Source organism: Delphinus delphis, chromosome 8, assembly GCF_949987515.2.
Source record: "Delphinus delphis chromosome 8, mDelDel1.2, whole genome shotgun sequence".
In the NCBI taxonomy this organism is placed as follows: domain Eukaryota; kingdom Metazoa; phylum Chordata; class Mammalia; order Artiodactyla; family Delphinidae; genus Delphinus; species Delphinus delphis.
Window position 1 is genome coordinate 78,395,979 of NC_082690.1, and position 16,115 is coordinate 78,412,093.

Here is a 16,115-nt window from a genome sequence, read left to right on the forward strand (position 1 = left end):
GTTAGAGAAATAAGATGAAATCATAAGATCAAGGAAAGGGAGGTGTTTCTTTTATCTCAAATGTTAATGAGAGGATATGCATATGACAGGCATTTGGTGTAAAAGTTTCCAGGTGTGGATTACTTTGAAATCACTACACTTTTTTAAACCAGTGTCTGTTTATTATGAGGAAATACTTTGCTTAGGTTTGTCTTTTTCTCTCTCTCTCTTTAAGTAAAGTGATGAATTGTTACTTTGTTATCTATGTGTTTAATTTGAAATATGGGTAAAACACAATTAAATGTATGTCTGTAACTTGCAGAATGAAATACTAATTACTCCATGATACAACTGCCAAGGTTAATTGGCTTTTACTTAAGATCTGGGGTGCTTTGCATAATTTATTTTTTTCTCAGATAATCTGAAGGTAGATTTGTCTGCTGGATTCATACTGCACAGTTTCTAGAAACTCCTGCTTCACCAGGTGACCTGACAGGTAACTATTGTTCTCTAACACATCAGAGATTTAAATGTCGCCTGTTCTTTTCTTAGATATTAATAATGCAAACTCACTGCCCTCTTCTCTGAAGGTTAACCTGTGTGCTTTGCTTAGGTTAAGGGTTAGGGCAAGCATGGTGGTGGTGGCAGATTTTTTGTTTTTAGGAAATCCTCAGAAGCCTTTCTGAGCTTGGGTCTCAATTTTGTGACTTAAAATATACTACTTTCAGGTCAGAGTCCCAAAACTTACTTCATTGTGTGCATATATATAAACCTTTAGGAGTGTACACATAACTACACTAGAAGTGTTACAATGTGATTTTGAGCAAAGACTTGCAGTCAGACTGCTTGCATTAAATTCCTTGTTCAGCTTCTTAACTGTGAGACCTCAGACAATTAGCTAACCTCTGTGTGTTTTAGTATCTTCACCAGTAAATTGAAAATAATAAGATGACATACCTCATGATCACAGCTATTTCCTTTAAATATTGAATGGGGTCATACAAACAGGACAAACAGTAACCCCTTAATAAACAGTACCTATTTCTATTTTAAAGGTATCCATAACTCCATGAATACATTCACAAATGCCCAATAGGAAAATTATTATGCATTTGGAATTGGACACCTGTACAGTATGTTTCTCTTTCTGTGTCTGTATGTGTGTGTGTGTGTGTGTGAAAGAGACTGAACAGGAGGTATGATTTGCCTTGCTTAAAAAGAAACTCTCCTAATTTTGATTATCTGAAGAAAAAACTGTTTTTTTTTCTAGATAATGCTATGTTGAACTCATATTTCTTAAGATGGGTGAGTCAAAATATGATTATCCTTTTAAAAATCCCTGGGCGGCGGCATGAAGTGTCTCTCCATTTATTCACACAATATCATCAAATAATTTTTCTCGTAAAAACATCTAATTTCTGTCTCTTTTTGAGAGTCAAAAATACTAATTAAAGGATTCTGTTTGTTTCCTAAGAATTTTATAAGAATGTAATTATATCTTTTACCTTTCTTGTGTAAATTATGTTCCAGGTTGCTTTTTACTATTTATCTTAATAGGTAATGAATAACATTTGTGAAAACATCAGTTTATTTACCCCAACTTGCAACCATAATAATTTCAGTAAGATGTATGGTAGGCTATAATCCAAGTAGATGTTGGACAGTTCTTTTCAAAAATTAAGTGAGTAGGTATATGAATAAAAGTATTTACATGCTTCAATGATATTTTTATAGAAAAAGAAGAAAAATATTTGTGTTCCAGATTGTTCTTTGCCTTTGCCAGTTTTAAACTTGCATAGGCCCAGTGGTATTGTAGTTTTTCTGGGGCCTTTAAAGCACCAATAAAACATTAATCAAAACCAAGCCTCATTTCAAATTTTACAGTAGAAATGATTCTACACACATTCATTACCTTTTTGAAATTAGATTTTTGTTCTCTTTTGGGAAATAGAAGCATCAAATTTCCTTTTCAATCTTTCCTCATCACCACTTCAAAGCTTCAAAGCCTAGTGGACTTCTTTATACCTTCTTCCCATTCTCCCTTTATTAAAGGAAAGTATGTGAACAGACTCCTTCCTGATATGCCCTGAAATTTCTTTTGAGGAAGTAAATGAGATAAGGTCTCTGTGGGCCTAAAAGCTCCTTGAAAAGTCTGGAATTCTTATAACCACACGCTCATTAAAGACAATGTTTTTACACTTTACCCTACAGTCTATTCACTATTATAGTGTCCATACTGATTCTTTTTTAAAAAGTTACATCATGACATTTCTCTCTTTAAAGCTATCCAAGGGTTTCTAAGATCACTGAGAATTATATTTAAATAAAAAACTATTATCCTCATCATGGGCTACTAGACCCTTCAGTGCTGGGCCTCCCTTTCTTGGCCTCACTTCTCACCACTTCCCCACAGCTCACTTGATTTCCTTTAGGCTGGCCTCTGCTGTGTCTTGAACCTGCTGAGAAGCTCTTGTCCAGTGTCTTAGTACCTGTTGGTGCCTCTGACTGGGATGTTTTTCCTCTAAATATTTATTCACCTCACTTGGCTCTATTCTCTCTTTAAATTTCACCATATCAGAAGGATTATCCTTGATTCTCCTATCTAAAATGGTACCCCTGTCCCCACCATTCTGCTATCACCATCTATTCCCTTACCTTGTTTGTCTTCTCTGCATAAAATGCATCAATACATGACATTATATTATACATGTGTTTGTATATTTGTTTTCTCAGTCTCCCGCTTCTAAAACGTAATCTCCTGGAGAGCAGGGCTTTGTCTGTTTCCTTCATTGCCATATCCCCAGGGTCTGACACAATTAGGTGCTCAATGAACACAAGGTGAATAAATAAATGTAAAATGCACTGTCTCTGATGGCTTCAATGTTTCCCTGTCATCGAAGTGAAATGAGAGTCACTCTGAAAGTGGAAAGAAAATTCTCAGTCCAGACCATGGCTCTGTGTCTTGGAGGAAAATCAGCCTATCGGCCCTGGGTAAGTCACTTAAAACAGGAGAAAGGTGGTTTAGGCATTTACGTTTTATGGAGCGATGGGCACTGTCACTTATGCTCTCCCATCCAAATATCCCTAAAATCTCTGATAGAGCTACTTACTAAAATATGAGCAGAGATAAAAAGTTTGGCTCTACAAAGAATAGCCATTGCTTTTCCTAACTAGAATGATGAAATAACTTGAAACAAGGATAGGTGGCTTTTACCAAAAAAAAAAAAAAGTTTTCTTAGTAGATTAGTTTATCAGATTATGATGAATGTGATAAACTGAAAACTTTAGTTGACTTGCCCAAGACCCATGAAACCAGAATCATGAGGAAAGTCAGTGTCGTCATCCCTACCCAGCATTTACTGTGTCTCCTGCTTCTAAACTTACATTAGCATTACAAAAACATTCCCTGGCCATTCTCTAGAATGACTGAAACAGATTGTCTTGTGCTGGAGCTAAGGACTCTGTATTTTTATTTTATATTCAAGATGAACCTATGCAAGCTAAAGTTTAAACCACTGCAGTATATATGACAGGCCACCTATATAATTACTATTCTTTAGGTCCCAGAACTGTCCCAGTTTCCTGTTATATGAGCTCTACCTAGTTATACAAACTTCCCTGTTCTAAGATTTTTCCATGCAGTACACTTACAAGCTCTTCATAACAGAAAATTTCTCCAACTATCTTCCAAATACTGCAGCTTTCAGACAGTAGTGAAGCGATGTTGCTTGTCTCCCCAATACTGGTCTACTTCTTACACAGAAATAATCAAGCCAGACAATGTCAACAAGTTGGCAAGGCAGTGGCTTTGTTTGACCTGCCTGCTTGGAGGTATTAAAACACCGAATGTGGTTATTGATGGCTGGTAGTACTAATAATTGTCCTAGCCACAATTATCTAATTGACTGCCATGGAGGATGACTGTAATGGGATCTCCATAGCAACAGCCCCTTTTGGAAGTTACTGATTTCAATATTTTTACTTGTAAACTATTTTGAACTGTGATTTTATTTCCCCCTTCAGGAGGATAAGGGTTTTTTTATTTGGCAATGGAATTTAGGTGTTACAGGCATCTCCAGATGTCTTATAGTGGAGAAACAAAAATGGTAGAGAGGTTAGGAAGAGAAACAGGTTACAGGAGCTAGAAGTTTGCCTCCACCCTTGTTAGAGAAGTACTGTGGGGTAACAGATTGGTCATTATTGATGATTATGAAAGGACTTACAATGTGAATATTTTCAACAAGTTTGCTGGTGAGTAGGTCATTAAGAAACTTGAACTTGGACCATTTCTCGCATATATTACAGTGTTGGCCTCAGGCCCTTCCATGCCTTCAAAGATTAGAGAATTCAGCTGTCCTTGAATTCAGTTAAGTTGCTATTCTGTCTCCCTCAAGAAGCAGCAAAAATTCCAAAATTTACTTATATTTTTTCCTGAGTGAGTTTGAGTCAAATCTTTAAATCTTTAATAAATAGATGGAACTAAGGGAATAAGATGCAAATCAGAACATTTCGCTCTTTGCAACTTTTTCATTTCAAAATCCAAACTTCTCACCCAAAACCACGAAGACCTACAAGATCTGGCCTCTGGCGATTTCAAATTTGACCACATTACCTGCCACTCACTGCTTCTCTCACTGCTCTCCAGCAAAATGGATGGCAACATCCTTACAACACACATTGCAAAAATCCTACTAGTGCTACTAATCATAATAGCAAATATTTATAGAGTTATTATAATGTCCCCATAAATCTTCTAACCACTTCATATATGTATTTTAACCCAACCTTCACCACAACCAGCAAAATAAGTTACATCATTTTTTCATTTTATATCTGAAGACACTAAAGCAAAAGGGATTTAAGTAAATCATCCAAAATCACATACCTACTAAGTAGCAGAGCTGGATTTGAACCCAGGCAGTTTGACCTCAGAGTCGATATTCTTACCTACTTTGCCTCTCTACAAACCATACCACAACTCTCCCTTGCTTAATACACTCCAATGTCTGGCTATCTTACTTAAAATAAAATTCAGTGTAGGGGTTCTTTGAGTTCTGGTTCCAGTCTGTCCCTTTAAACCTGTCCTCTCCCATAAGACCAGTTATATAATATGCAGGGCCCGATGCTGAATGAAAATGTTGAGCCATTGTTCAAAAATCATTGATGATTTTATGACAGTGACACGGAGCATCAAACCAAGTAGAGGACCCTTCTGAGATTCAGGGCCCTATAACTGCAAAGCTAGCACATCTGTGATACTGACCCGTCCCCATCATTCTCTCCTATATTCATTGAGTTCCAGCTACTTCTGCCTGGGGTCTCTGCACTTGCAGATCTCTACTAAAAAGTCTCCTTACCTACAGTCTCGAGGACATGTGGGACAACTTCAAGTGTAACAGTATAGACACTGTCTATAGGTGGCATTTCCAGAAGGAAAAGAGAGTGATAAAGGAGAAGAAAGAATATTTGAAGAATAATGGCATGAAACTTTTCAAATTTGATGAAAAAAAATTAAACACCTAAGAAGTTCAGTGAACTCTGTTTAGTTTAAACCCAAAGAAATTCAGACCTAGTTACTCTATAACCAAACTATGTAAAGCCAAAGATAAAAGGATAATCTTGAAAAGAACAAGAGAGAAGTGACTCAACACTTTCAAGGGATTTCAGTAGCATTAACAACCTATTTTTCATCAAAACTATGGAGGTCAGAAGGCCATGGATGATATATTCAATGCATTGAGAGAAAAAAGTCTGTTAACCAAGAATTTTATATCCAGCAAAGTGGATATAGAAGGAGAATTTAAGACATTAACCTATAAGCAAAACTGAGAGATTTGTTGCTAGCAGACCTGTCCTACAAGAAATACTACAGGAAATCTTTAGACAGAAGTGAAAGTGTAGTAGACAGTAAATCAAATCTACATGAAGAAATAAAAATCATCAGTAACAGAAATTACATAGTAAATATAAAAGTCAGCATAAATATATTTTCGTTTAGTACTCTATTTTCTCCCATCTTACTTAAAAGACAGCTCCATAGAGGAATAATTAGAAATTTGTGTTGATGGGAAAGCAATGAATAAAGATGTAATTTGTATGAGAAATATAGCACAAAGGAGGCAAGTGGCAATGGAAATATACAGAAGCAGTTTTTGTATACCATTGAAATTAAAATGGTGTCAATATAATCTAGATCATAATAAAATAAATTGTTAACTGCAAATCCCCAGGTAACCCACTAAGAAAAATAACTAAATAATAGTAAAATAAATGACATCTGAATTAAAAATGGTACACTAGAAAATATTTAACATAAAAGAGGGTACAATGGAGGGATAGAGAAACCAAAAAAGGCCTGAGACTTACGGAAAACAATTCACACAATTACAAATAAATCCTACTTTATAAATAATCACCTTAAATGTAGATGGATTAAACAGTCCAAAAGGCAGAGATTAGAAGACTGGATAAAATTAACCATGATCCAACACTACACTGTCTTATTAGAGATACACTTTAAATTGGTTGAAAGAAAAATAATTTTTTAAAAAGTTATAAAATGCAGGAGGCAACCATGAGAAATCTGGCATTGCTATACTAATATCAAAATAGACTTACAAACAAAATTTAAAAGTAACTACATATAAAGAAGGACATTTTAGATTGGGATAAAAGGGTCAGTCCTTTAGGAAAATATAATAATTATGAACATATATCCACCTAACATCAGAGCTCAAAAATGCATGGAACATAAACCAAAAAAAATGAAGGGGGAAGAGACAGAAAAATAATCATTGATCAAATCAAAACCACAATGAGATACCACCTCACACCCATTAGATGGCTACTATAAAACAAAAAACAAACAAAAAAAAAACCCTGGAAATAGTAAGCTTTAACAAGGAAATGGAGAAATTTGAATCTTTTTCACTGTTGGTAGGAATGTAAAATGGTGCAGCTGTTGTGGAAGACTGTTTGATGGTTCCTCAAAAAGTTAAAAACAGAACTCATATCATCCAGCAATTTCATTTCTGGGTATATACGTGAGATATAAAAGTAGGATCTCAAAGGAATATTTGTACACCCGTGTTTGTAGTGACATTATTCACAATAGTTAAAAAGCAGAAGCAACCCAAGTTTACCAATAGATAAAAGGATAAGCACTGTGGTATATACACACAATGAAATATTCAATCTCAAAAAGGAAGAAAATTCTGATGTGCTCCAACATGGATGAACCTTGCAAATATTAAGTGTTTAAAGCCAGACAGAAAAGGACAAATATTGCATGATTCCATTTTATGCAAGACTTTTGAGTAGGCAAATTCATAGAGAATAGAGGTTACCAGGGTCTAGGTGACAAGAGAAACGAGGAGTTATTGTTTAATGGGCATAGAGTTTCAGTTTTGTAAGATGAAAAACTATTCATGTTAAGTGGAATCATACAATGTGTGGTCTTTTGTGACTGACTTTATTTCACTTAACATAACGTTTTCAAGGTTACCCATGTTGCAGAATATTTCATTACTTTCTCCTCTTTATGGACAAATAATATTTCATTGTACGGGTGCACCACATTTTGTTGAGCCACTCAGAGATTTCATTTGTTTCCACATTTTGGTTTATGCACATAATGTTGCTATAAACATTCATATATAAGTTTTAATGCAGTCATATGCTTTTATTTCTCTTGGATGTTTACCTAGGAGTAGAATTGCTGTGTCATATGACACTCTGTGTTTGAGGAACTGCTAGACTGTTCTCCAAAGTTGCTGCATCATTTTATGTTTCCTCCAGAAGTCTATACATGTTCCATTTTTCTCATTTTTCCCTTATTTTGAATTAATTTTATTAAGATTTTTATCTTCCATTTTATTTCCACTGTGAGTTTATTAGACTTATTGTGCTATATTCTTAGCTATTGTTCAAGGGTTTAAAACGTATTTTTACAATATCACATTTAATTTCAAATAATATCATACTATTTTATATATATTATAAGAGACTAATAACAGTGTAATTAATTCCATTTGTCCCTTTCACCCTTTGAGCTATATTTATAAAACATTTAAATTCTATATGATATAAACCCCAAAATGTATTTATAATAATTTGTCTTTAGTTGGACTATATTTTTAAGGTATTTTAAAGAAAGATGAAGAAATCCGATATTTATCTTTTTAATATATTTTACCATTTCTAGTACTCTTCATTTCTTTCCATACACCAAAGTTTACAACTGGCTCATTTTCTTCAGTCTAAGTTACTTTCTTTCATATGTCTCAAAGCACGAGTCTTCTGGAGACACGTTTTCTAGATTTTGGTCTGAAAGAAGTCTTTCTTTTTCGAATACTGTTTTCATGGATAAAGAATTCAACGTTGACAGATTTTGTTTTCCTTATAACAAGTTAAAGGTATGTCATTTTCTTTGCCCTTGCATTGTTTCTGACAAGTAAGTAGCAATTCTTACATTTTTTCCTCTGCAAATGATTTGTCTCTTTTCTCTGGCTGATCATGTGATTTTCCTTTTATTACTGGATTTTACCATTTTGAATATGAACTGCCTTGGTATTTTTTATTTTGTGCTTATCCTGGTTCACTTCTGAGCATTTTTGGATTTGTGGATTTATAGTTTTCATAAAAGTTGAAAAACTGTAAGAAAATTATTTCTTCAAGTATCTTTGCTGCCCTACCTTCCCTCATTTGCTTCTGTGTCTCTGTACACATGTATTCGATGTCTATTTTCTCACAATTGTTTTTTAACTCTTTAACTTCAAATTTATAATCTTTTGGTCTGCAGGGTCCTATCCACTGGTAAGCCCATCCAGTGATAAAAAAATTTTTTTTCAACACTTCTATTTGTTTCATTTTTATATCTTTTGTTTCTCCTCTTTGTATGTTCATTTATTTCTTTCAATTCTTGAGCATCTTTATACTACCTGGGTTAAAGTATGTGGAATGGCTGAACACTATAAGGTGTGATCATTCTGGAGTGTGAACTACCACTTCACCTGGTGAGAATTTAAACATCTCCCAGTCTTGTACGAATTCAAAGAATTGGTCACCCCATTAGCTGTTATTTTACTGGCCTTGTCTTAGTCTGCAAATGTATAGCTTATTATTTAGCTTTAGGGGAGGAAAAATACTCTCCCCCTACTCTTCTGAATTCTTCACTGGAGCCTTTTAACAAAGGACAGATTAACAAAAGAAAAACAAACAGAAGTTTATTAACAGTATACCTCATGTGTGCATGAGAGATTCCCAGGGGGAAAACATGAGTAATTTCAGAGGTGGCTTGGAACTCAGATTAGATACTATCTTCAGTTAAAGACAAAAGAAAGAAAGATTTGGAGCAGGCCAGTTATAGGAAGATAGCCAGGCAAAGCACAGTAAACAAGAGTAAAGTTTGTTATGTAGACCTAAAGTCTGGACCTTCTCCACTGATAAGGGCCTCAAACTGTCTCCAGGGATTAGCCTTTATCCTTCCTGGTAGAAAACAGAAGAGGGGCACCTTCCTGAATTTATATTCTGCTTTTAGGCAAATAGTGGGAAAGAAGGAGCTTTTCTTGTATCTGCTTCTTTTCAAATGCCTTCAGATAAAAACAATCCTCAAGCCAAAGTGGCATATATTCAGGTGGCATATTTTGTCACCCTTTACAGCCTAAACTTAAAGAGATACCCATGAAGAATTCTGGAACTGTTTCTCCCTGTAGCTTTCTCCTCTCTGGTATTTATCCTGTATAAATCCTGGCTCCCTCGAACTCTGGTATCTGCCTTCCTTATTTCATTAAGACTGCCGTGTTCAACTTAGCTTTTATCAACCTCCTCCTGAACCATAAAGTGCCTCCACACAGAAAGCGCAATCACAGAGGCAATCTTACTTGTTTAGTTCAGAGTTCATCAATACTGCCTGTTGGCCAGTGTAAAAATGGACATTTCATATATTTTTATCTAATTGTTTCAGTTGTTTATGATGGGAGTCAATGCCCTATGTTTGTTATTTATTTATAATTGGCTTTTTAAAACATTGTACACTGGACATTATTGATTTATATGGTAAAGACTTTGGAATCTGTGTCTTTCCTCAGAAAAGGGTTGATTTTGTCATAATATACAGCTTCTTTACTGGTTGACCACCTTTAACTGTGTATTCTTGGTTATATCCTGTTAGGAAACATTTCTGAAAGCCTAGAAAGAACATTACCAAGTCCCTCTATCTTCAAAGGATTCAACTTTTCAATTCTGTTTCCCCTTGGATCTTATCAGGGCTTTGTTTTATTGTCCATTTCCTTAAAACCATTGCCTTATTTTTTTAATACAGTTTTGTGGGTACCTGTGATGGGAGCACTACTCTAAAATCAACCGTTGCATCATAAATAGAAATAGAAATCAAGCCACACATTTATGGTGTGTTTGTTATGCATCATTATTTTAGCAAGAGTTGACTAATCCAGCACCCTTCTTATACACTACAATGCGATGTACTTTACTTACCATATCACAAACAAAACTATGTAGCAACAGCCTTTTGTTATTTTATGATCCGCTACTATACTGTACACTCTTAAGAGAACAGAGATCCTGTGTAAATTGCTTTCTGTTACGCTTTCGGCAATTAGCACAATTCTGGGCACAATAGATGCTTAAAAATATGTTTTGATATTAATCAACAGATTAAAAGGTTTCAAGCACTTTAGGCAGAGACTAGCACTTGGAGTTTTAGAAATGCATCTCCTCTAATAGCACAGAATGCTTTAAATACAAGAGTATTAAGAAGGTCAATGCTGAGAGTTAACCTCACTGTTCTTATCTATGAATAAAAAGATTCTTACCTCTCTCAGCCTTAGGCCTTTTTTCATTTTCATAAATCAAAAATAGCATAGTTAACATTTGCTACCTCTAGCTTTAAACCTCACTTTAACACCAGTTACTTAAAGTATGTAAAATGAGATCTCACCCAAGCAGCACAAATTAAATACCCACTGAGGAGGTGTGGACGAGGAGACAATGAAAATGTTTGAAAAGGACTCTTATAAAGCATCATTATAACCAGAACTGTTATTATGTAGTGTGATATGACAGTCCAAAGTTTCTGATGCCTAGCTGGGCAAATTAGTTAACCTCTCTATGGCTATTTCTTATCTACAAAATCAAGCAACTGGATGAGATGACATACACGTTTGCTTTCAGTTCTGGAATGCTGTGACTGTTAAGACAACCTAATTTATTACTGGAGAGAAGTAGTCTGGCAAAAATTCTTCTTATTTATCACAAAAGATTTTAAGATTGTACTTCTTGCATTTGGCCCAAACACATTATCCTTATAAAGATCATGTTCAGCCCCCTTTAGAGCACAAAGCATTTTCTATTTCAATGTTTTAACTAGTAGTTTTTAAATTAATTGTATTACTCCTTAGGAGAACACTGTGCATGCCAATTAATTCATCTTAAATAAAAATTTCATTGTGTCAACTGTTCTTAAAGAATATGAAAATCTTGTAAAGAATCTATTTGCCCAGTGGCTCTATCATCCCCACATACCACAGACCATTAATAATTACATGTCATCAAAAAAATATTTGTATTTAGCAAATGTAACATTTAACAGGCATTGTTATTACTAGGAAAATAGAATATTTTTCCTATCAAATGTTTATAAAAATGACTTCTTATATAATCTGAAATTACTTATACATCTCTGATGAACATGTTAGTGGTCTGATCATATTAGTGGTGGGGGTCATTGCAATAAGCAATATATTTATATATGGTTTATTAGGCTTTCTTGATCTTCAGTAGATTTCTTCTAATTCTTCCCTGAGAGTAAATTACATTATACCTGGAAACTCTCTTGAAATCAGAAAGAAGTATTTGGTGTAGTTTAGATGACTTACTTGAGATAAGATTTTTGAGATTACCTTGGCTAGAAAGAAGTAGAGAAGACAAAATAGACAATGCCACTATAGCAACAAACTTAATATACAAATACTGCATTATGTAGCAAATTCTAACACTTTTTATATATTTTGTTCATCTTTTAATTTAGTTAAAAAATTAGACACTGGCACTATTTTGATTTTACCTGTCTTCCTACAAATATGTGCACATGTGCATGTCTATTAAATTAATATTTGAATTCATAGCTTAAGTTAATAGTATATATTATAAATCTGTGTGCTACCATTCATCTCTAAAAACTAGAAAGACCCTCAAAATGACAAATAATTTTTTTTAATAATTCAGACATACCAACAAGTTGCAAAAAAAAGTACAAAGCTCTTGCCTGCCATTCACTCATCTTCCCAGATATTACATCTTACATAACCATTGAATAAGTAGCAAAACCAGAGAAGTAACATTGATACAATGCTACTAACTCATCTACAGACTTAATCAAATTTTACCAATTTTGGACTCCTGTCTTTTTTTTCTGGTCCAGGATCCAATCCAGGGTCCCACATCTTGAGTATAGTTTTCTGTCTCTTTAGTCTCTTCATATCAAGGAAAGTTTTTGCATCTTCTTTGTCTATCAATCATGACTAGTAAAAATACTATTTCTTCTTCTTCTTATTTCTTAGAATACCTCTTAGTTTACGTATGTATGACGCTTACTCATGCTTGAATGTACATTTGGCAAAAATACCACAGAAATGATACCATGTAGCTTTCTTATTTCATCATATTAAGAAATACATAATGTTAGGATATCTGACTACAGATCATGCTACCTTTGATCAATTGGCTAAGGTGGAGGTTCTAGGGTTTTGAATTGTAGTTAGCTAGTTTCCATTAATGATTTAAAAAGCACTTTATTGAAAGATACTTTAAGAATATTTGTTAATCCTTTTATTGTGATAATTTTATAATTCAATACTTTGGTGTTTGCTAAATGGTGAATATCTATTTTTATTAGTCCTTCTACCTTTTTTAATTAGAAAAAAAAGCTATTGGTTTTCCCCCATTTAATTAATTAATTAACTTATATATAGCAGTCTGATCTGGAGAATATTTATTTTTCCTATGACTCATAATCCATTATTATCATTATTATTATTTTATTGTGATAAGAACAAACATGAACTCTACTCTCTTAACAAATTGTTAAGTACACAGTACAACACAATATTTTTAACCATAGGCAAAATGTTGTACAGCTGATCTCCAGAACTTATTAATCTTGCATAACTGCACCACTATATCCATTGAGTAGCAACTCCCCATTTCCCCTTCCACCCAACCTCTGGAAACCACCAGTCTACTCTCTGCTTCTATGAGTTTGACTATTTTAGGTACCACATATAAATGGAATCATGCAGTATTTGTCCTTCCGTGACTGGCTTATTTCATTAGCATAATGTTCTCACAGTCCACCCATGTTGTTACATATGTCAGGATTTCCTTCCTTTTAAAGGACGAGTAATATATCATTGTATCTATATACATTTTCTTTATCCATTCATCTGTCAGTGGACATTTAGGTTGTTTCCATATCTTGCCTATTGTGAATAATGCTGCAGTAAACATGGTTTTGCGTATATTTTTCAAGACCCTGATTTCAGTTCTTTTGTATATATACCCAAGAATGGGATTGTTGGATCATATGGTAATTACTCATATGGAACCACAAAACATCCTGAATAGCCAAAGTAACCTTGAGAAAGAACAAAACTGGAAACATCTCAATTCCTGATTTCAAAATATATTACAAAGTCACAGTAATTAAAACAAAATGGTACTAGCATAAAGACAAACATATAGACCAATGGAACAGAATAGAGAGCCCAGAAATAAGCCCATGCATATACAGTCAAATGTTCTTCAAAAAGCGTGTCAAGAATACACAATGGGGAAAGGATAGTCTCTTCAGTAAATGGTGTTGTGAAAATTGGATTTCCTCATGCAAAATAATGAAACTGTACCCTTATGTTACACCATACACAAAAATCGACTCAAAATTATTTAAAGATTTAACCTGAAACTATAAAACTCCTAAAATAAAACATGGGGGAAAAGCTTCATGACATTGGTCTAGGCCATAATTTACTGAAGATGATACCAAAAGCACAAGAAACTAAAGGAAAATAACCAAGAGGCAGGTGGGACTACAACAAAGTTAAAAGTGTCTGATCAAAAGAGGAAACAGTTAACAGAGTTGTAAAGGTAACTTATGGAATGGAGAAAATACTGGCAAACCATATATGTGATAAGGAGTTCATATCCAAAATATCTAAGGAATCCCTACAACTCAATAACAAAGAAATAAATATATAAGTAACCTGATTAAAAATGAGAAAAAGGCTTGAATAGACATTTCTGCAAAGAAGACATACAAATGGCCAACAGGCATATGAAAAGATATTCAATATCACTAATCATTGGGGAAATTCAAATCAAAAGTACAATGAACCTTATACTTGTTAGAATAGTTATCATTTAAAAAAAAACAGAAAAGGAACAGAAGATAACAAGTGTTAGCAAGGATGTGGAAAAATTGGAACTCTTGTACACTGCTGGTGGGAATATGAAACAGTACATCACCATAGAAAACAGTATGGGGGTCCATCATTGTTATTAACTTCGTTGCTCAGTTTATTCCGGATTAACCATTGGGCTCTTCCAAGTTGACTACTATGTCACTTTGACAAATCCTCCTTGTTTTTTTTTTTTTTCTTTTTTTTTACACATGGTCTTCCTTTCTAGTACTGGGAGATGTTCTAGGCTTTTCTTATAATTTTCCTTCCCAGACACTGGAATCAGAAATTTCTTTAAGGCCCTTTTTTGAGGTTGCTTTGTTGGAACCCTTTATAAGAAATCTCAGTTTAGACTTTTAAAAGCCTCTCAAGCTGAAGAAGCCAAGCCAAGGGCTCGCTATCAGATTTTTCCTGTAATACCTACAGATTTAGTTGAATTCTTCTCTTCTTAAGGAACCCCAAATATCCTGAGCTTCCTGGACCTGCCAGAAAGTGACTTTTCTTAATCACCTGTAATGATGGGAATTCTATATACTAGTTACAGGTCAGGTGTCCAAGGGGCTTTATAAACATTGGTTCCTTATAGTTAACCTATGTTCCTTAAAGCATTTTAGTCATATCTGATTTTATGCATTGTTGTCAAATAAGACATACCAGTCAAAGCCTTGGTAAAATAACCAGTATTTCCAGTTGTGTCCTGTTATAGGGAGAATACATTCTATTGAACTTATACAAATAACTCTGCATTTATCCATTTTCCCCATCATGGTTTAAGTATAAAGCACTGTGAATGAAGGTAGTTGTCAGTGTTAGCTGCAGGGGTGTGGGTGTTTTTCTTTATATTTTTTTGAGGGAGGGGAGGTAGTTTTATTTTAATTTTATGGGTTCTTTCCCCCCTTTTTATGAAGATCTAATTTCATTGGTTAAAATCAGCTAACCAGTTCTTTAGAATTCGCTCTCTAGCCAAGTCTAACTTTATTTAGATGCTGTAGATGGACAAGCTTGACTGTTTGAACCCAAATGGGAGCATGAAACAAAAATTAGAGCCCTCACTAATAACACTGTGACTTTGCTGTCAAGTGTAGAATCCTCCCTTCAAGAAAAAGTTTGTGATCATTTTGTATGGCTTGTCTGAAAACTTCTGTAAAGCTTATGTTTTAGGAAAATAGTTTTTGTTAGTCTTAAAAAAAAAAAAAAGAACACTCAGAGTTTCCAAAATCTGTAGGGATCAGGTAGAGAGAAAAAGTCATTGTTTTATCTTTGTTCACAAAGGTAATCTTTACCAAATTGCTGTAAATTACAGATAGCTTAAGATAAAAGAGGAAAAGTTAGACTTAAATCCAGAAAACAAAGCATTAAAGAACCAACAATGTTTCAAACAAAAGTCATTAGAAATTATAATTGTTCTTATTGATTCATTCACTCCCATGTAATGAATTCTTGTTCTACTTGATATCGGGTTGGCAGTTTTATGATTCTACCAATTTTTCTATTAGCTCTGGAAATTCTTACTCAGTCTGGTAGCATGATCTCAAAATTATTCAAGAGACATAATCATGGAGCATTCTTACCTGTAGACACTTCCAGAGAAGAATCAGAGTAAAACAATAATTGCCTGCAAATGATAAAAGATTTAAAATGACATAAAGATCTGATGAGAGTTCA